Raw genomic sequence first — 23,036 nt, forward strand, 5'->3', positions numbered from 1 at the left:
AATAACAAAGATCATCTGCTGTGTTCACCATTACATTCCTACTGCCTAGCACAGTGACTGGCAGATTACTAGCTCCCTATGTGCTGGGATCCAGTGCTGCAGAAGGAAAATGAAGCTGCTCTTGTGGACCTTGTAATCCACCGACATGTGGCAGCAAATAAACAAATACAGAAATTAATATGCAAGAGGCACCTTGATCTTAGACTTCTAAACTCCAGAATTGCAGGATTAATTCCTGTTGTAAGTCACCCGGTCTGTGGGTGCTTTGGTAGAGCAGCCCTAGTAAATTAATACAGGGGTTTTAAGCAATTAAAATGACATGATGCGGTGATCCAGGCAGAAGATGACAGTGGCTAGTCTAGGATGAGAGCAGCGTAGAGGAAAAAAAGAAATTAGAGTCAGATAAGCTTTAGAGGTGCAATCAAGGTTGAGGGAGAGAGAAAGAGAGGATCATGGATGCCACTCAGATTTTAATGCGAATAACTTGGTGGACACATTTTCACCAAGATGGAGAAAAATGGGAGAAAACCCCTGACCCCGCCAGTTTCCTCTATTAATAGCATCTTGTTTTAGTGTGGTATGTTTATTATAATTGGTATGTTAATAGTAATACATTATTAATAACTATAGTCCATAGTTCACTTTAGGGTTCACTCTTTGTGTCGTACATTCTATGGGTATAATGACATACATTCACCATTAAAGTGTCACGCTGAATAGTTTCATTGTCCTAAAATCCTGTCTCCACTGACTCATCCTTCTCCCCCTCCGACTCCTGACAACCACTGATTTTTTTTTTTACTGTCTCTATAGTTTTACCTTTATTTCAGAATGCTGTAGAGTTGGAAATGTACGGTTTTACCGGTGGCATAATAAAAAATATATATTTAGTCTCTGTCCCCAGTGCCTGGCAGACAGCTTCCAAAACTCTAGAATCTGCAGAAGGATAGTAGCGTCTTTTGTGTGGTAATGAATTGACTGGTGGTTGGGAGGCCCTAAATAATTTCAGGGTGGCAGCTGGTTGCCATAAAGACCAAAGCATGATTGCAACTTTCAGCCCCACCCTTTAACCTTTGCGAGGGAAGACAGGCTGGACATTGAGTTAACCACCAATAGCTAGGGATTTAATCAAGTGTGCCTATCTAATGAAACCTCCATAAAAATCCCTAAATGATGGTATTCAGATGGCCTCTGAGCTGGTGAATACACCAAGGTGCTGGGAGGGTGGCTTGCCCAGAAAGGCGTGGGACCTCCGTGAACAGCGCCACCACCTCCAACACCTTCTCCTATGCATCTCTTCCATTTGGCTGTTCTTGAGTTGTATCCTTTATAATAAACCAGTAATTGTAAATAAAGTGCTTTCCCGAGTTCTGTGAGCCACTCTTGCAAATTACAGAACCTTAGGAGGGAGTATGGGACCCCCTGAATTTATAGCCAGTCCACCAGAAGTACAGGTGACAACCTGGGACTTGTGGCTGGCATCTGAAGTGGAGAGGGGCACACACTCGTGGGACTGAGCCCTTAACCTGTGGGGTATGTGCTAATTTCGAGTAGTTAGTGTCAGAATTGAATTGACTGTAGGACATCTAGCTGGTGTCTGGAAAGTTGGAGAGTTGGTTGGTGTGTGTGTGGGGGGGGAACCCACACATTTGGTATCAGAAGTGCTGTGAGTAAAAAGTGCAGAGAACTCTTTTCAGAATGGCCTCGTTCACTTAGTAATGTGTATTTAGTTTCTTCCATGTATTTCCATGGCTCAGTAACTCCGACACTAAATAATATTGCCTTGTATGGATGCGCCAGTTTATTCATCCATTCACCTGTGGAAGGACATTTTGATTGATTCCAAGTTTTGGCAACATGAATAGAGCTGCTATAAACACTCATGTACAAGTTTTTCCATGGACATAAGTCTTCAGCTCATTTAGGTGGGTATCAAGGAGCATGCCTGCTGGATTACAAGGTCCAGCAATGGTCTCCAGACCACTTTATGTTCTCACTAGCATGAATGGGAGTTGCTGATTCTCCACATCCTTGTCAGTGTTTGGTGTTGTCAGTATTCTGGATTTTGGCCATTCTAATAGGTGTGTAGTGGTATCTCACTGTGTTTTAATGTGCAATTCTTTAATAACATACGATTTGAGTCTTTTTTCACATGATTATTTACCATCTGTGTATCTTCTTTTGTGAGATATTTTTCAGATCCTTTGCCCAGTTTTCAATTGGATTTGTGTGGTTCCTTATTGCTAAGTTTTTGGAGATAGTCTATTATCAGTTAATGTGTTTTGCAAATATTTTCTCCCATTCTGTGGCTTGTCTTTTCATTCTCTTAATCCCATCTGTTTTTAATGAGACAAGCATCATTCCATGGGAAACTGAGGCTCAAAGTCCATTATTCTTGACTAATTCTTTTTCCAATTTTCAGTCACATTTTGTTGATTTCTCCTCTGGAAAATTCTGGCCTCATGTCCACTGTCAATCCCTTATCGTACATTATCAAATTACCGCATTAACTGTCTCCTGGGACTTCAAGATTTCAGCCTGTCAAGAACTGTGAAGGCTCTGAGATTTTACCCTACTTCCAAACTAACAAGCTGGCCCACCACAGTTTAACGGCTGCTGTCAGAAGACGTTAAACTCCTGGATCAGAGACTAATGTCTTTATAACTCACAGCACAGCAAGCTCTATGAGTCCATTTGTATTAGTTCTTTTTGTGGATGCCGAGTACACAGTAAGTTTGTATCACACTGAGAAACTCTGAGGCTAGGAAACTCCAATCTGCTAAAGGAGCTCCTTTCCCCCTTTAAAATCTTCCCTCTGTCTTCCAAGGATATTCTTGAAAAGATATCTGAAACAAGTTGTCAATGTCTGCTCAGAAGATACACAGAAGTGTGAGAGACCCAGGGGAAAATTTCCCCCCAAATCATCTTCCATCTCTCCTATTCATGGTGGACAGTCAGAACAAGTATTCAATTAAAAACTCCTGTATTTAGCAGAAATACTTTAATAGTTCTCTGTTTCCTAAACAAAATATAAACTCCTTAGCAGAGCATGCAAGGCCCTTCAACACCAGTCTCCCAACCTCCCCATTTAATCTGAATTCCTAAGACTTCCCGACGTGTACCACCCATGCCAGCCAACATGGACTTTTTTGCCTGTACCAGCTCTACCCCTTTATCCCTTCCATTCTTCCCATCTCAAACATTCTCCCCATAGCAACAACTTCACTGATACAATGAGATCCGTTCAACTCTTAACTCAAATGATACCTCTCACATGACATGGTTTTTAAATAGATCTCTTCCTTCCCATCTCTTATAGCATTATTCCCTATAACTCAATTTAAGCTCTCTCTTTTAGAGTTAGTTATCTATTTGAATTTTCTTTCTACCAGCATGCACGCACCCAGGGTCTATAATTCTTCATCTTTGTGTTTCTTATACTGTGAACCGTATCTAATGACTATTGAGCGAATGAAAGCACAAAGAAATGTGATTTTTGTTTTTCCCTAGGGAATTTCTAGAGAGAGAAGAGGATATGATTTTGAAAACTATCATCTTTTATCAAGGAAACAACTGTTTCCCAGCTTACCAACTTTTTCTCATCCTCATCATAATTAGAGATACTTTTTAGACCTTCTGGTTGTTTTGTCACAAAACTCAGTGCTTCTTTCTATTAAACCTGCTGCAATATTTTAACCTAATGTGAGAGTAGCAAAGCAAAATCAAAAACTGCATTCTGCCTTGTCAACATGCCTCCTTTTCTCTCAACTAGAATCCTCTCCCACTTTCCTAACTATCCAACACACTTAGAGTGCTTTCACATTAGCACTGTTCATCAGGACGTCACCTTGCATGACCCAGCCCTCCCAGGAGGAGGGCTGGTTCCAATTAACCTAACGGATGGCAGGTTGAAAACAGTGTCCACTGACATCAGAATAACACAAGGTTTTCAAGAATGAAAGGTTCACAACTTCTTTTCCCAGAAACAGTAACATCCAAGGAAACTCAGCTTGCAGAGAAGACAAGATGTCTCCATCAGAGAGACTGTGAGGTAAAGGGGCAAAAGAAGGGAGACCATGAGCCACCCAGGGAGAGGGAGGTGTAAGCCACATGCTCTTGGCAAAAGCATGGGCTTTGTTCTCACAGAGTCCTGAGTTTGAAAGTAAGAATCTGCCTCTTACCAACTCCAAGAACTTTGTTCTTTTGTCTATTCAACAAAGATGTTTTAAGTGCCTCTAAAGTGCTAGATTCTGGGTATCTGATAGTCAACAGTGCAAACAGAGTCTCACCGCTGGTAGAGTTCATGATCTAGCAGGGCGTAGACACAACGCAAATACACCAACAGATCAGTCTGCACTTACAAGTGCTGACGAGTGCTATGAAGAAAAGGGCATGGTGCTGAGAATGCCGTTGATAGTAAGAAACTATTTTGAAGGTACCTCTTGGGTGGTAATGTTTTAGCTGATGTGAAAAATAAGGAGACAGTCATACAAAGAGTATAGGGGAAATAATTAATCAGGAAGAGGAAAGGTGTTTTACTTCATTCACAAGATGGATATTCTTGTGAGAGTTTACATATAAAGTGCTTGGCACAGGACTGCATCTTGTAAATTCTCAACAAGTGATCATTCTGGTAATTACTATGACTGTTGACCTTAATCACTTGGTAGCCAGTCTATAAAAGCCTACAGAACACTGAGTCATCTTCTAAACCTTACCAGATACTCAAATAATAAGTATTAGTAGTTATATCTTTAATCAAGACAGAAATATACAGAAAATTTTACAAAACATAGAGAAAATCTCATGAGAAATTCAGTGCCCTTTCTCTCTTCTTTCTTTGATGAGTCCTCTGGATTTCCGTATCATGATAAAATTTCACGAATTCACATGCTGATAATTAGGGATTTTACTTTTGTTCTGTGAAGCAAATGAATAATGCAATCAAAATGTAAGGAGGCAGAATGCTTAATTTAATTAAGGAAATCTGTTATTTCTGAGCATTTTTAACCACATATATTTGCATACAATGAATGTGTTGTTTACAAATGACTTGGATTTTCTCAAGAAAGCAAAACAAGTTAAGATCTTACTCTGTAACACCTTGACCCTCATAAACTTATATTTCTTGTCAAAGTTTGCCATAAATAAGGTATACCACATAGGCAGGGCACTCTCTAACATAGACTTAGCAATATTTTTTTGGATCTGTCTCTTAAGGCAAAGGAAACAAAAGCAGATACAAACCAACTGGACCTAATTAAGCTTAAAAGCTTTTGCATAGAAAAGGAAACCACTGACATAACAAAAAGACAGCCTACTGAGGGGGAGAAAATATTTGCAAATGATATATTCCATAAGGGGTTAATAACCAAAATACGTAAGCAGTTCATACAACTCAATATCAAAAAAACAAACAACTCAGTTAAAAAATGGGCAGAAGACCTGAATACACATTTTTCCAAAGAAGACACACAAATGGCCAACAGATACATGAAAAGATGCTCAAAATTGCTCAACATTGCTCAACATTCAATCATCAGGAGTATGAAAATCAAAACCAGCAATATCACCTCACACCTGTCAGAATGGCTAATGTCAAAAAAAACTACAAACAACAAATATTGGCAAGAATGTGTTGAAAAGGGAACCCTAGTACCTTTGGTGGGAATGTAAACTGATGCAACCACTGTGGAAAGCAGCATGGAGGCCTCTCAAAAAAAAAAAAACAAACTATAAATAGAACTATCATATGATCTAGGAATTCCACTGCTGGGTGCTTATCCAAAGAAAACAAAAACATTAATTTGAAAAGATTCATGCATCCCAATGTTCATAGCAGTATTATTTACCACATCTAAGATATGGAAGCAACCTAAGTGTCCAGAAACAGATGAATGGAATATATATATACACATATATACATACATACGTATGTGTTGGAATATTACTCAGCCACAAAAAGAATGAAATTTTGCCATTTGCAGCAAGATGAATGAACCTGGAGGATATTGGACTTAGTGAAATGTCAGACAGAGAAAAACAAATACTGTATGTTTTCACATGTATGTGGAATTGAAAAAATAAAACAAATGAATACAACAAAATAGAAACAGACTCACAGATAGAGAAAAAACTAGTGGTTACCAGTGAGGAGAGGGACTACGAAGAGGGGCAAGATAGGGGTAGGAGATTCAGAGATACACACTACTCTGTATAAAATAAATAAGATACAAGGATGTGATGTACAGCACAGGGAATATAGCCAAAACTTTATAATAACTTTAAATGGGGTAAAACCTGTAAAAACGTTGAAATACTGTGTTGCACACCAGAAACTCAAATTATAAGTCAATTATACTTTAACAAACTTAAATATGTAAAATTAAGTCACATACAAAAGATCAGGAATCAGAATGGCTTTGGATTTCTTAGCAACACAGGAACACTGGCAGAATGGCTTCAAAATTCTGATGGAAAGTGATTTCTGACTCAGAATTCTATATAGAGACACAGTACCGATTAAGTGTGATTCCCCCATACACCCTTTCTCCAGAAATTACTGAGAGTATTCTACCAAAATGAGGGTATGAAAACAGAAAAACCTACCTCAAGGGTGAGGCCGAGTAAATTCTGAGTGATGAGGAAAGATTATGGAAGGGCAGGTGCAGGTAACGACCAGCCCAACCTGGAGGGGGTCAGAAGGCTCTAGCCAAGGAACCTGCAAAAGGTGAAACGGACAGAATCCCTGGTGTGTTTGAACACGATGAGAGCAGATGTAGACAACTGAGGAGGGGTTAAAACAGTACATGGGAAAACTAAGCAAGTGAGAGAAAGATGAATTGTTAACTCCAGGGACTACAGATAGGTGTGCAGGAAAGGAAACATACCCACGTGATTCACTCGTGAACGACATTTAAAAGTCATAGTCACGTGACACCAAAGGCAATGAACAAGTATATCGGAAAGGGAGTTCTTGGAAGCACATGTGTGAGGGATGATGCTAGCAAGAGAGGAATCCTCAGCTTTTACAGAACAGAAATGGCCAGGTGATACTGTCTACCACGTAAAAATCAAGTAGAAGTATGTTATGCTGACATACGGAGAATGAAAAATAAAGGAAATAAAAGTGTATTGCCTATGGGCTGCTAGAGACGCAAAGTTTGGGTTTCTGTTAGCAGCTTTGGAAAACTATCTGACCCCTTAAGCTGACGTTTTTATCAAAATATAAATTTTGGTATATTTGGTATATTTTACCAAAATGTAAACTATTTTATTTTAAGTGAGTGGGAGTCTAGGATGCTGAGCTAAGCTCACATGAGTTTTGGGTGAACCTGGTGGGGAAGGGAAGGGAAGGGAAGGGGTAGGCACATAGGTAAAGAAAGACAAGGGAAGTTTTTAAATACGTAGATGAGATGCTTGAGCTTTGTACACATTGAGATGCCAGAGTCCGAAAATCAAGAGAGGTTGAAAATGTAGATGATGAGAGAGGAAATCATAAAGGAACAGGGTCCCCGCCTTGATGAAAGTGGGGACAACTGACCTGGTCAGCACCTCTTTGCATAGAAGAAGGGACACTTCTTCTGAAACTTGAAGAGGGGAGGGAAAGTGGATGTGGCTGCAGACAAAAATGAAGTGATCTTGGAAGGGAGGAGCAGGGAATAGCCAACATTCTAACGCTGAATTCTCCAAACCCAATGAACGATGGAGTTTGAATCTTCACAAGACATTTGAGATACTCTTCCCAGTTTCCAAAATCAGTCTCCACTCTTCATTTCTATGTTGTGAAGTCAACTCACACACTGATCCCTGACCTTTTCAAGTCACTCCTGCAACAGCAAATGTAGGCTTGTGCTCACACACACACACACGCATGTTTTACTCACTGGTAGGCACCCGCTTCCTGAGAGAAACTGTGTTGATAGCCCAGCAAAGAAGGCTTTGGTTTCTCTTATAATTAAAAGAAGTCTTTGCCTTTTGTCTCTCAAAGAGACAGGCAGCAGCAATATCTCGTGGAAGCTACCAGCTTGGCTCTTAGAGACCCTGCACTTAATCTAGGGGTGGCATTTCAACCACAGGTTCGTCAGCTACATTTTCTATGCGTTTCTAGGGCCACACTGATCTGGCATGCCACCAACAGTGTCCTGTAAGGTCACATCTTCCAAATGATCACTCATAGCCCTGGGGCAATACGTGAACCGTTGCCTCTGCCCTCTCTGATGGTGCTGAATTTTCAATTTCAATTTTCTCACATGAATGATCCTTGCATTGTAAGTTAGTTATATTATAGAGAATGTATCCTGTGCCCTGACGCTGTCTATGCTTTTTATATTCGTGTAAGTGTTTTACATTCATTAACTTACGTTATTCCCCTAACGGCCACCCTGGAGCAGAAGGACAATACGTACTGGCCCCACTTTAAGGAATGTGAAGCGTCCGAGCCAGGAATCACGCCCGGGTGTTTCTCCAGCCAGAGTGCTAGAAGAGCACGTGCTACTGCCTCTCCTGCTGCCAAGGTCTGGGGACAAAAGAATGAGGGCTTAAGCCTGGACACGGGCAAAGACACAGGGATGCCTTCTCCTTTTCCCTCCACGGCATGTTTGACGCAGGCCTTTCGCAGAGCTGACAGCCACTGCAAAGCTCATCTAAGCCCTCCCTCCTATCACTCACATCCCTCCTGAATTCTTCAGGGTTTGGAGCTGACTCTGTGTGTGTATATGTATGTGTGTGTGTGTGTGTGTGTGTGTGTGTACATGTGTGCTCATATCCTAGAAACTACATGCCATTTTATTTAATTTAACAATAACATTATGAGTTCATATTTTATTATAGATGTTTTATGGAAAAGAAAATTAGGGTTCAGAGTGGCTAAGTGACATGACCTGCATTAGACAGCTTGAGATTACCAGGCCTGAGAATTTGGGCGAAAGTGCAATAGCAGAACCATTTTGGGGGCCAAGCTCCGAACGCTACAGCTGCAAATATAACACTATGTAGAGCCGGATCCCCCTTATCTGTTGCTGCTCTCTACACGTCTCAAAGGTGATGGTGATATGCAAATATTTCTTATTAATTTTTTAAAAGACCCTTGATGACACCTACTTAGGAAATTATATATGTATAATATTATACGGAGACACACAAAGTGCTTCCTAATTCCCGTGTGATTTAAACGCAGGAAATGATGGGTTAAACTCAGCTCATTATTTTTTACGATAAGAACAGAACAGGGATGCTCATTGCACATAAATATCGGATCATACAACAGTGACTCCTTCATTGGTCTCACGTTGTACAGCACAAAGTTTAACAATCCCAAGTGGATGCTGCAAACAGATGTACCTGGTCCTTTGAAAAGACAAAAGCATTTCCCTGAACAACCTCATTTCTTTCCTGCTAAAGCCGTCATGCTAATCATGAGTTTCCCTGCCTTGCAAAAATTCAAAGGACAATATTTTCTCACAAAGAGCCAGGAAATAATATTCTGTTTTGTTTTTTTTTTTATGGAAAATGTGCCTCACAAAATTATCCTGCCCTTGAGATTTTTTGAAGTAGAATCAATGTGAAAGCTGTCCTCAGGCACCCCCTTTCCAAAAACAAAAAAAAGTTCTGTGAAAAATTTCCATCACCTGAACTGTTTCATCATGGTTTTTACTTTCCTCACATCTTATTCTTTGGCTGTTGATAGACCCCTTGTTTGTTTATTTCAGTTGGAGCAGACGGAGGACTAGCACAGCACGAGGTCATTTTACTAATGTCATACCCTCAGGAACTAGAAAAGGGTAATTCATTTCTTTTTAAAATCATATAAAACTATATTTTCCTTCTAAGGTTATCTTGCGGTATACTCCAAATCCAGATATATTAAGGACATCAAAAAACAGAGCATGTACACACCATCTTCAGAAAGCTCTGCCTCCTTTAACAGACCTTTTTCTTTCCATAAAGAAGATTCTAGAAACTTCCCAAGCTTATCTTGTTAGAAAAAAAGAAGAATGAATTTGCACACAGATGCCAGCTAAACCCACAAGAGCCTTTCAAATACAAAACAGTTCCACATCCGTAATTATGCAAAGCATCCCAAATATGAGGCTGTCACACCCAAGGGAAACACTCAGATTAAAAAAATCTCATCCCTGGTGTGACTTTCAGAGACTTGCACTCTTCTCCCATTTCAGACGACATCATGTGTTACAGTTTCATCAAAGCAAACAGTTTGTTTCATTTAAAATATCTTCAATGAGCCCACTGACAACAGCTGCAATGCAGGTCTCTGCTCTCGCATTAATACCTCTGAGTATTCCTTTTTGTTTTGTTTCCAAACTAGACTTGATTAAACAGATTTGCAGTGAAGTCTGCCCAGCCACCTGTCTCCATGTTCAGAGTTAATTGTTGTTTCTCCCAGTTGAGTATAAGGGTAGATGAACAACGTTAGCGTGCTTTCTATTGGGAGAACAAACAAGCTATTAACACCAAGGAAGGAAGGAAGGAAGAAGAGAAAGAGGGAGGGAGGAAGGAGGGGAGGGAAGATTTTCTATGTGTTTGCCCTGATTGCCTTTTTTTTTTTTTTTTGGCATGACTAATCAACCTAATAGCTGTATTATCGTTAGCATAAATCAGTTACCCTGGGACAGGAGTCAGTGCAGAGACAGGAAGTATCCATTTGCTCTGCTGGCTTCAGTATATGCAATATAGTGATATATCTTACACACATTATCTATTGTGACATCATTTGGCCAATGAGCAGATACCCTCCCAGTTGGAATCAGGAAAGCGCCACCGCGTGCCCCACCCCCACCCCTCTGCGGCCCCGCCCTGCCCCGCCCCACCATTATTTGAATAATCTTACGTCACTACGCTATGTTTCAAACTAGTTACAATCCAATAAACTATTTTCTGCAAGCAACGAAGACATACAGACAAAAGTCAAAGAACAAATTAAAGAAAACATTTTAGCTATTAAGAACATAAATACACTTTGCTTTAAGAAACTAATCAAACGTTCATCCATACGTTACACGTAGAATCACCATCAATAAAGCAGAACTGCCCAACTGCCAAGACTGAATCCTGGACGTCAATTAAATGAACTGCTGGCACTAAATTTACACACATTTTAGAGGTATATCCTCAATCCTTTAATTCTTCTTAATTTCACAGATCTGGTCCTCTTTTTTTCCTATGGATTTCCATACATAAAGAAATACTAGCTAAGGTCAGAAGCTTAGCATTGTTCCCTTGACTTACCTACGATGCAACTTTGCAAACATGCCTCGTGATGGGGACAGCATATTCAGAAGAGTAAAAACTCATCATCTCCAGGGGGTAGGATTATAGTTATAAAAACCTAGCAGTGCAAAAAATAGTGTCAAAAGCCATCAATTCTAACTCACATTGCCAAACCACTGGTAGCAAAGTATATGTAGATGGCGCCCCTAATCACAGGTCTATCACCAGGTACGCATAAGAGGGTCTTGTCTCTGAGGGAAAAAAATCTGTGTAGAACAGAAGTGTATCCATATTGATCCACAGACTGAGGATGAGAATCTTGGGGCCATAGATGTTTCAATATTGGTTCCAAGCTTCCTCTAATAACAATCCCATCCCCTCAAGTGAAAGAGTTGGGAAAAAATTCCGCAAGAATCTTTTAATTTAATTACCTTCTAATGAAGTCAGTGGGAAGACTGGGCCTAATTTAATTAGCTAACTGCCCGTACATTGCTTTTCCAGGGAAACGAGTAAAAAGGAGAACCCCAGGCTGAAATCTATAAGGATGTTCTTCGCAGTGTTGTCCGTATGGTAGGTTCATTAACGAGAAGGCAGCGTAATGCCATGAGGTGCCAGGTACCTGGTTTCTGGTCCAGCTTCCCCATTCAGTAGCTGTCTGACGTTAGGAAGGCAGTTTAATTTCCCCGGGCCTTCATTGGTTCATATTTTCCAAATGGATAAGGAACCGTGTTTGTTTGTCTTGCTTTGTTCTGTATCCATAATGGTTTTTCAACTCAGTTACTGAAACGTATAGAGAACAGGAAAAATTACATGATAAAACCAATCACGATAACTTGCAGGTGTTGCTCCTTCTATTTCTATTTCATTATCCCCATGAAGGGCACGGGTAACACACGATTACTAGGGAACCTAAACAGCTTGGCAACACAGGCAAATAGGAGCTTCCCTGTCCAGCATTAATATGCACCGATGCAATTCATCAAGCCGGCAGAACTTCCTGGGAAGAGAAATGCCTACCAGGGGGAAATGGCATGGCTCTGCTCACAGTGGCTTCCAGGCAGCTCTCCTCCCGGATGCCACGAGTGACTAAATCAGGATCCAGCAAACTTTCCCTGTAAAAGACCAGATAATACGTATTTCAGGCTTTGCGGGCCTTCATCAAAGCTACTGAACTCTGCCATTATTGTTCAAAAGGAGTCGTAGACAGATATATGTGGAGAGTGGGGCTGTGTTCCAATGAAACTTTCCAGTCACTGACACTTAAATTTCATATAATTTTCACATATCACAAATATTCTTCTTTTTTACCCCAACTGTTTAAAAATGTGAAAATCATTCTTAGCTCTTTGGTGTACAAGAGCAAGTGTTCACCAGAATTTGGCCCAAGGGCCTTCATTTGCCTGTCTCTAGATGAATGTTAGGAAATTACAGAGGTTTTTCATCTTGGCTCTGTTGTAACATCTATTCGGGTTACGTTGTGTGATTATTCATTGTTCTCAGCACCGATAACCCTTGGCGATGCTTGAGGGGTGAGTCCAATGGCTTAGGGACATGGCACTAAGTGAATAGAGAGAGAGAGAGAGAGAGAGAAAGAAAATGAAACAGCTCACACACAGCTTTGAAATGCTGGCGGGTGCTCTGATTTCTGATCTGCGCTGGCCACGGAATCACCATGAGACCCACTGAAAGATGAAGGCAGGAGCCCCCAAACGATCCAGGCAATGAATGCCACGTGGAGGTGTGCACAGGAAACGAAGCATTCTCCCATCTAGCAAAGCTTATCTAGTGTGAACTGGTTTGACCAGTCTTGAAGGCCCCCGGCCCCCTGTGGAGAGAAAATTTCTACCACGGTTCACTCAGTCTTATCTCTAACCCGCTTTGGAAATTGCAAACACCTCTCAAAAAAATAACTCAGTAAATCACCTATGCTCGTGTTGATTAGATTATTTCACTCAGGGCTTGAGGCAAACAGGAATAGCAGGTAGAGGCCAGGGGTGATCAAGCAGTCAAGGAGCAGAAAGAAGGTCGACAAGAAGAAGGAAGCACCCAAACTGTGCCAGTTTCATAGTTTAGACTCAGTGGATTCCTGCCATTCGTTCCATAGCATTTATTGGGATCTTGCTCAATTCAAAGCTGGCAACCAGGACCTATATCTCCACGATGCTTACAAACACAGCAGTATCACTGAGCACTCCTCCTGTGTTAATAATAGCTAACGTTAAACCAAAAGGTCAGTGGTACTCTGGTAAGAAAGCCAAGGTTAACTGGGAATTTCGGAAGTATCCGTTTTCATTCAAAATAGCCCATGATGGAATCTGCAGTATAATGATACTCTGAGCTAGCTGACTGCCTACCAGATTCTTTTCTCGAGATTTTTTTTCCCCACATTTGTAACCAGGATACTTTGGTTACTCAACATTAATGTAATGATTGTAATGGTTAATCAACCATGTGCAAGAAAAATATATAAAAGGAGTAATCCCAATTTGAGTTTGGCAAGAATTCCTACCACTTGCTTCACTAATATTTTGCGGTAGGAACAAAGCTCAAGAAATTCTCTGTGGAACATTCAGTTCATTAAAATAGACATCAGTTACCATATTGTCACAAACAATGTTGGAAAGACAGATTCACTGGACATGCCTAAAATACAGGGAGTAACACCAGGGATGAAATAAACTCTAGAGTCGGATGGGTCCAGATTTGAGTTCCAGCTCAGCCATCTAACGACAATGAGACCTCAGGAAAGTGACGTCCACTTTCCAAGACTCAATGTCCTCATCTGTCAAACACAGGTAGGAATTCTTACCCACGGGCTCGTTATGAGAATTCCACAACATGCTGTCTAGAGGAGGACTCAGGAGGGCATCAGGTCCTATTAGTGTCCATCTCTCTTAAGAGACCAGATTATGCTAGTCTCAATTTAAAACAAGTTTCTTCTGTCGAGCACAGGGAACTATATTCAATATCTTGTAATAACCTATAATGAAAGAGAATATGAAAACAAATATATGTATGTACGTGCATGACTGAACTATTATAGTGTATGTCAGAAATTGACACAACATTGTAAATTGACTATATTTCAATTAAAAAAATTTTTTAATTAAAAAACAAACCTCCCTGTGAAGCTGGAATAAGCCGAGTCACTGGCTTTTTGGTAAACTGAGGTTATACCACAGTCTCCTGGATTCACTTTGTGCTTCAGGCAAGCAAGCCTGGAGGAACAGATTCAGAGGGTTTTTTGGTCACTGAGGATTTAGCAGTGACTCGGTGTAGATTTGAATCCAGACACCTATTAACTCTGTGACCTTGCAAGCTTTTTTAATCCTTTCTATGCCTCAGACCTGTGTCTTTAAAATTAGAATAGTAGTAATACATTATTCTTAGGCTATTGGGGTATTGTGTGTTATTGTGATACATATACAGACACACACACACACACACACACAACTCAGTTACTCAGTAACAGTAATTCTGTGTAAGTTTGTAAGTATCAACCATTAACATTAACCTTCTGGACATTGAAGGTAAGTATATATAGAAAAACTAGTGAAGTTAAAAGATTGAAAAGGTACAGCCAGTCAGTTAAATGTACAAAGAGCAAGATTCATTCATTTAAGAAATCATTATAGACGACTATAATGTGCCAGGCACTGTTCTCCTTTTTTTAACCCTCCTTACAGGTGAGGGGAGACATGTAAGACATGCATTCAAAGTTATTTGCTAGTTTTAAAAAGTTTAAGTAAATCTCTGTTGAAAAGTTATGCTACTGCCATTTGCCCGTTCTCTCCTAAAATCTGAAGGGAGAGAAAAACAATTCAGTCCACTGATATTTTTTTCCGCAGTTCTGGTCCCATCATGGATTTGTTCCTTTGGTTAGTTCTGGAGGAGTTCTCTCACCCCTCAGCAGAGATTCCAAGTGGAGGGTGCACCATCCTTGCTAAGTCACACGAGGTGCAGCCCATAAAAGGGACCCGTGCACTGGGAAGCTGCACTTACATGTACCTTCTATGAACATTGTCTTTAAGGCAAGAAGACACTGAAATAGTTCTTAAAACCCAATCCTTACAAAACTTACAACAACAGACTCATAACGCTGAGGGTATGAACTCCAGCTGATACTCAGTAACAGAAACAGACTAAGTCTTTAAAGAAGCTGTCACTTGGCTTACTGCTTTTCAGGCACGGGGAGACGCGGCGAGGAGGGTCTTTATGGTATGTGTGACTCCAGTCAGTGCTCAAGACTTCAGATATTTCGCCAGATGACTGATAAAAAGCGAAATACGAAAACAAATGTTCCGGGGTCAAGATAGTTATTGCTTTCCTTGATATTAAAACGCCGTGGAGTTGGGCTTGTTTGTATGGGAGGCTCTGGGACTGCAAGAGTCCCACTGGTGAAGGGCACTTCGCCCTCACCTGCTCTGTGGCAGCAGCTGGAGCAGAGGTCCCCAGCTCGGCTACATCACAGATGTTTGCTGTCTGATGACCTGTGAGGCCACTGCCCAGAGCTCTGGGCCTTCCTTTCCGCACGCCGCCTCCTCCCCCGGACTGAAAGATGCTCTCCTGGATTTTGGTTTAAACAGGTCAAAATATAAAAGAGCTAGCGATGCCCGTCCGTCAGGAAAATGATTCACACCTTCTCACGCTTATGTAATAGACATAAACCAATTCAGTGCTTTTCAGGAAGATCTGCTTCATTTTTCTCTCCTGCAAATAACAATCAAACTCTCTGAGGGGAAAAAAAAAAAGTCATCTCTGCAGATCTCTGGTTACACATTCACTCACAACAATTCAAAGAGGGCCCCAGCTGACTTGGAAGAATTGGATTTTGGAAAATTACTAACCACATTCTAGCTCCTGAGGCCTCAGAATGCATTTTAATGCACTTATTTGAAAACAAAACCAAAAAAAGGCCTGTTTTTTTGTTTATTACTTCTCCTTGAAAATGTTGCATTAAATTGATAGGGTAACTCAATATCCCTGACATCTTTATACTGAAAAAATATGGTATAGAATCTTTCCATCAAGTCCCAACAGAAACCAGGTTGTGGCTGCCCACTTATGTGCAAGGGTCTCCATTTGGAAAGTAATGGAGAAGTGAGTGAGTAGATTGGATTGGTTTTACTCCAATAACTAGTCAAAACTAGCAGAGAGGAAGGGCTAGAGAGAGCAGAAGGAGGCAGTGAGAAGGGCCAGCAATTTACAGGCTATTCTTCTGGGAAGAAAAAAAAAATCAGAGCAATTCTAAGAGATATACCTACAGTATGCATCTGTCAGTCGATTACAGGCCATGACTGAGAGGAAGGGGAGAGGCAGGTGATGAAAAACACATTGACCCCATTATTCAGACCTAGAACTTGGAAAGGAGGAAAATGACTGGCCTTCCTGAGTATATTCTCCAAAAGTAGCTCATAGGCAAGGGCAGGTAAGCTGTGATGAAAAGAGAGAAAGATACGTGATGTTGCTGAAACATTCTGAGATCACACCTTGAGTCAGGAAGAGAAGGTAATCAAAGCATGGCCCCCTTTTATGCACCAGCAAATGCCCAGGACCTGCCCCAGCTTAACACTGTTTCCAAACTGATCTCCACTGATATCTGAGCCTGCCTCGGCTCTTTTCAAGACTCTATTAACTTACTATAGAAACAAACAACTATCCATCTATGGTCATAGCCCTGGTCTGGTGGCGGGGGGAACTTGTGAGGGTCTCTGAAATGAATAGGAACAACCCAATTCAGTAAGAGTGAGTCAGACAGACAGATGGAAGTGATGCTTCTTTGTTATGGCTGTGTAGTATTCCATTATGCATATGTGTCTTTATTCAGTCATCTGTCAATGGACATTTAGGTTGTTTCCATGTTTTGGCTATTGTAAATTGTGCTGCTGTGAACACTGGGGTGCAGGTATCTTTTTGAATTAGAGTTGCCTCCAGATACATGCCCAGGAGTGGGACTGCTGGATCACACAGTAAGTCTATTTTCAGTTTTTTACGGAACGTCTGTACTGTTTTCCACAGTGGCTGCACCAAACTACATTTTCACAAACAGTTCAGGAGGGTTCCCTTTTCTCCACACCTACTCCAGTATTTATACAATGGTCCTTTCAAACATGCTGGCATATTTGTCTCTACCTCTAGGCAGAGATTCTGTTGAGGGCAAGAATTTTGCTTTGTTCAGTTTTGTCATTCCAGGTCTCAGCATGTTCCTAGCACAGAGGAAGACTCAGTCAATGAGAGAAAGAACCAGTGGACAAATTCCCCTTTGGCACCAGTACTGAATCACTTATTTGATGCAAGCAATTACTTTCATTTCCTCATTCTGAGGTGCATGTTTTAAAAACTGTTTCTAAAAGTAGGAAATATCTTACAAACAATGTACATATTTAATAGGGCGGCTCTTTGCCACTCAACCATCTCGAAAAAGATTATGAAAGTGGTACCTCTCACAACCCATGGAATCAAGGAAATACGAGGATCGTATTTTTATCCCCTATTGCCGAAACATGGCAATTGAGCTCTTTCTTATATTGGCTCTTCCAACTACTTTTGATCTTTTCTGCTCTTTACTCAAAATTAAAAATTTTCAGGAGAGAATTGGCCTAATTTAGGCAGGGGAGCAGAGGGCTTCCTGAATCACAGCCCCACGAGCCTGCAAGCATTGGAATCTGCGGAGTTTCCCAAAGTAACATCAGTACAGCCCCCAGGAGAACTGAGGATGGTTATTCCACAGGCAAAAGGAGACCCATGGGAGGCTTGCATGCTCTGCCAAGGAGTTTGGACTTTGTCTCTAGGCAGAGGAAAGCCGGTGGAGGCGTAAGATGAGGATGAGCCACACTTCTGTTCTCTGCAGGAACACGAGACACTCTGGAAACTGTAACAAATACCAGTGAGCAGGCACCAGCCCGGGGATCCCCTGGGTCCCAGCCCTGCACACCAGCCAGTGGACATCAGCTGGACATCAGGCTCCTCAGATCCTGCAGCCAGAGATTACAGGACCCAGTTCCGCCCACTAGTGGGCAGACACCAGCTCCAGGACCACCACAGCCCTGCAAGCCGCCATGTCAGGACCCAGCTCACCCACCAGCAGGCTTACACCAGCTTTGGGACTCTCAGGACCCTGTAGCCAGCGACTCCGGGACCCGTTTCTGCCGAGCAGTGAACTGCCACTAGTCCTGGGAACCCTCGGCTCCAGCCCCACCCACCAGCAGGCCAACATTGGCTCTAAGATGCCTTGGACCCCTCAGCCAGCAGCCCCCAGATCCAGCCCCACTCATCAGTGGGCCAGTACCAGCTTTGGATCACCCCAGATGCTACAGCCAGCTGTGTCAAGAAGTGGCCCCACCCACCAGCAGACCAACACTAGATCTGGGAACCTCAGCTCAGCAACCACCCACCCCAGACCCAGGGCTAGCACCAGCCCAGGGGTGCCCCCTGCCAGGGCTTCACAACCGGCAACCTCATGACCCAGCCCCACCAACCAGCAGCCAGCAGCCTCCACATGAAACAGGGTCTGGTGACCAACCAGACTGGGGCCAGCCACACCTATCAGACCATCCACAGTCGTCAGCCTGCCGCAACAGAAGGACCCACTCAGCCCACACAGAGCACACTCCTAGAGCGCATAGCTCTGGTGACCAGAAGAGAGTGTCCTCCTAGGACACAGGACATCTCCCACAAAAGGCCACTTCTCCAAGGCTGGGAAATGTAACCAACCTACCAAATACATAGAAATAAAAATGAGATAACAGAGGAACTTGTCCAAAAAGAAGGAACAAGATAAAACCCCAGAAGAACTCAGTAAAGGGGAGACGGGTAATCTACCCAATAAAGAGTTCCAGGTAGTGATTGTAAAGATACTCAAAGAAATCGGGAGACGGCTGTATGAACAGAGTGAGAAATTAGAATTGTTTAACAAAGAGTTAGAAAATATAAAGAAAAACAGACAGAAATGAATACAATAACTGGAATGAAAAATACAGTAGAAGGAATCAATAGTAGATTAGATAATACAGAGGAACAGATCAGTGAGCTGCAAGAGTAGTGGAAATCATGGAAGCTGAACAGAAAAAAGACAAAAGAAAAAAAGGGAAGTTTAAGGACAGTTTAAGAAACCTCTGGGACAACATCAAGCATACTAACATTCACATTATAGAGGTCCTGGAAGGAGGAGAGAGGAAGGGGCAGAAAACATATTTGAAGACATAATAGCTGAAAACTTCCCTAGCCTGGGAAAGGAAAAAGACATCCAGGTCCAGGAAGCACAGAGAGTCCACAACAGAATCAACCCAAACAGGGAGATTGAGAAGTACAAACTCTGAGTTTCAAAATAAATGAGTCATTAGTACAAAATGTACAGTGTGGGGAACAGTCAAAGATATCCTGGAATGGTGACATACCATAATTAGACTTACTGTGGTGATCAGTTTGAAATGTACAGAAATAAGAAATCACTATGTTGTGTAACAGGAACTAACAAAATGCTGTAAATCAATTATACTTCAAAAATGAACAAAAAAAAAACTCATAGAAAAGGAGATCAGATTTGTGATCATGAGATGTGGGAAGTAAGGAGAGGGGGAATTGGATGAAGGTGGTCAAAAGATACAATTTTCTCATTATAAGAAACATAAGTAGTAGGGATGTAATGTACAACATGATAAATATATTAACACTGCTGTATGTTATATGTGAAAATTAAGAGTAAACTCTGAGTTTTCATCACAAGAAAAAAATTTATTTCTTTATTTACATATCTATATGAGACGATGGATGTTCACTAAGCTTATTGTGACGTATGTAAGTCAGATCATTACGCTGTACACCCTAAATTTATATAGTGCTGCGTGTCAATTATATTTCAATAAAACGGGAAGGAAAAATAGTTAAACCCAAATGCAGTATCCAAACTTCGGTTCATTAACTTGGCAGAGACCGTGCTAACTTCTACTTGACAGCAGTTACGCACAAGCACTAAATTAACTGCCGGATAAAAAAAGATATGACCTTTTGTGCTGAAGGAGCTCATAGTATATAAATGTTTCTACCTCCTCAAAGTTCTTTAAATTTCTACGTTATTACTTAGCTGAAGATACTTCACACTAAGAAATTATGAATGTGATATTCATCAGGTCCCAGATAGGGCTATCCTCATCTGTAAAAAAAAAAAAAAAAAAAAAAAGAAAGAAATAGAGCCAAGTAAATATGTAAAGGTAGATTTTCTTACTAGAGTTAGAACAAAAAACTTCACTTATCATTTAAGTAGCAGAAGAAAACAAATTTTAAATAGGGTAATAAATCCCAAGTAATTTATATTTAGTTTCTGAATGTTCAAGGAAAAAGATATACTCTCTACCTGCACCCAACCCCTCCGTCCACCACGAACTTTATATTCTGCTGTTAGTTTAGTTACTACATGTATTAGGGGCAGGAGAACCAAGATTCAAATAATACAGTATCTAAACCAGAGCAACTGTGAGAGTGGATAAAGGCACAATTATTACACTGGGACAACAGAAGTAACCTGGGACCATCCCAGGCAAACTGAGACATACAGTCACCCTATTAAAAGCTTGTGCTCTGAGGTCAGAGAGTGCTCGTGGGCAGGGAGAAACAGCTGAAGGCTTTTGAGTAGTGTTGTTAACTGACCTGGACTTCAGGAAGGTTAGTATAAAAGTGGGTTATGGCTGGATTGAAGCAGAGAGAGACAGAGGATAGGAAAGCCCATGAAGACGTTCTTATGGTTTGGAAAGAAACGGACCGCGAGAGGTCAAGCTGGGATGGTGGCAATAAAAAAAGAAAACCTGTGTAAAGAAATCAGCCAGTTAAAGAAGTCAGACAGGTTGTAAAACCAGTCCAAGTACTTAGAAAATATTGTTCACACCTCAAGGGACTGACAGGTGAAGGTCAGGCATAGCAGAGCACCTGCCAACAGGAGAATCCAGTAGGAGCTCAGATTCCAGGGCCAAAGCTGTTTGCTCCCTATCCGTTTCCATACTTCCTGTTCATGGCAGTGCCAGGGTCACAGGTGTTTGCTTTATCCCACGGAGAACTGGAGCCCTCCACGACCTCTTGCTACTATGCAAGGCATAGGTAAGCCAAGTTTCTCTCCCTGGTAGGGTAATAAAATGCCACCAACAGTTGCTTCAGACACCACTTGGTGGCACCAGCACCCCGAAATGACTGAATGCAACCTGTGACTCTTGATCTTACGTTGCAAACTGTACAGTCATATAGGTCTTCAGGCGAATCCTCAAGGTCAAATTTTTTTTGTGACGATTTGACTTCTTCCCGAACTTTCACATCCTCCTTCATCTCAATCTGTGGAGATCCTGAAAACTAGACGATGAGAATAGCTTATTTTAATGGTCTTTAATGATTTCAAAAATTCTTTTGTCTGCATTATACATATAACTTTGCATAAATGTAACCATATCTTTCACATCAATTTTTTCTTATGTTAGCCTCTTCCTTTATCTTTCTCACATGCCACCAGTGCAATTTCTCCCACTGGCTTCCAGAAAACCCATCTTAACCTAACATGCATGCTTCCATATCCGTTTCCATCACCATATAACCTTGTACAAATGCGTGTATAGGAAAATTATAGAGAGATTAAATGTATACCTATAAACATTGTTTGATCAATGATTTATAAAATGGGTTCATGTAATATACTCCTCTACACATCTTGCTTTTCTCCCTTAGCAATATCTGATGGTATACCTTCTAACCAAATAGTATTGCTCCAATTCAATTTTTTGAGAGGTTACACAATTTTCCATTGTATAGACATACCTTAATTTATTCAACAACTGTCCCTTATTGAAGGGTGTTCATTTGGTTTCACCTTTTTTTTTTGTCTGTTTTGTTACAATAAATGAGTTTAAGAACTGTTGCCAGATTTACTTGCCCACCCCCCCCAAAAAGGTGTTTAAAATTCCCATTTCCATCAGCAATATTAAAAGTGTCCTTTCTTCACATCTCCATTAGCAATGTATATTTTTGCTTGTTGCCAGCCTGATGGATAAAAATGGATGACCCATCATTATTTTACTGTTTGTTTTCCTGACAGATTGTGATTTTGAGCATCTTTCCCACTGTTTTGGCCATTTTGATTTGATCCTTCACAGCTTCTGCCCAAAGCAAGGATATTTTATAAAAGGATCTTTGTTAGTGAAGAAGCTAGAGAAATATTGCTAAAATATTTTAGAAAATAGAAAAATAGGATTTATCATAGTCACCAATATCTATAGATGATGTCTAAAACTAACTAAAAGCACTAGGATTCCAGAAAATAATCTTGTGAGTACTATTTAATTCTAGAATGTCTACTGTGAGGGCAGAAATTTTTTTTTCCATAAGGGAGTATCTCTCTCTTAGTTCTTAGCTTCATTTCTGATTGGACGATGTATTGCCATATATGTTGAAGTAGGATTTGTTATTAAATAGAACCGGTCCCATTTATTTGAGTGTCACTCAAAATATTTGTTTAAAAAAAAAGAACAAAACTCAGTAGGGGAAAAATTGTATTTTTAAGCTTCTAAAAAGATTTTATAAACAATGGATCCAAGAGAACAAAAAAAGGCATAAAATGACTTGACAGTGTCCTTTTAAGTGAATGTGTGTGAGTTTCATGCAGCCATATGTGTTCACATATGCCCTACATATGCACAGCCAGCTGCTAACCCACCAGATTGTTCGATGTGTATGTTTACTGTAAAACAAGCCGAAAGTGTTTGGTCTCTTTGTTAGAGAAACAGCTCATAATTTCAAGTATACAAACGTCAGTTGTTTTTCATTTCTTTTTC

The sequence above is a fragment of the Camelus dromedarius genome, chromosome 11 (assembly GCF_036321535.1).
Source record: "Camelus dromedarius isolate mCamDro1 chromosome 11, mCamDro1.pat, whole genome shotgun sequence".
Classification (NCBI taxonomy): domain Eukaryota; kingdom Metazoa; phylum Chordata; class Mammalia; order Artiodactyla; family Camelidae; genus Camelus; species Camelus dromedarius.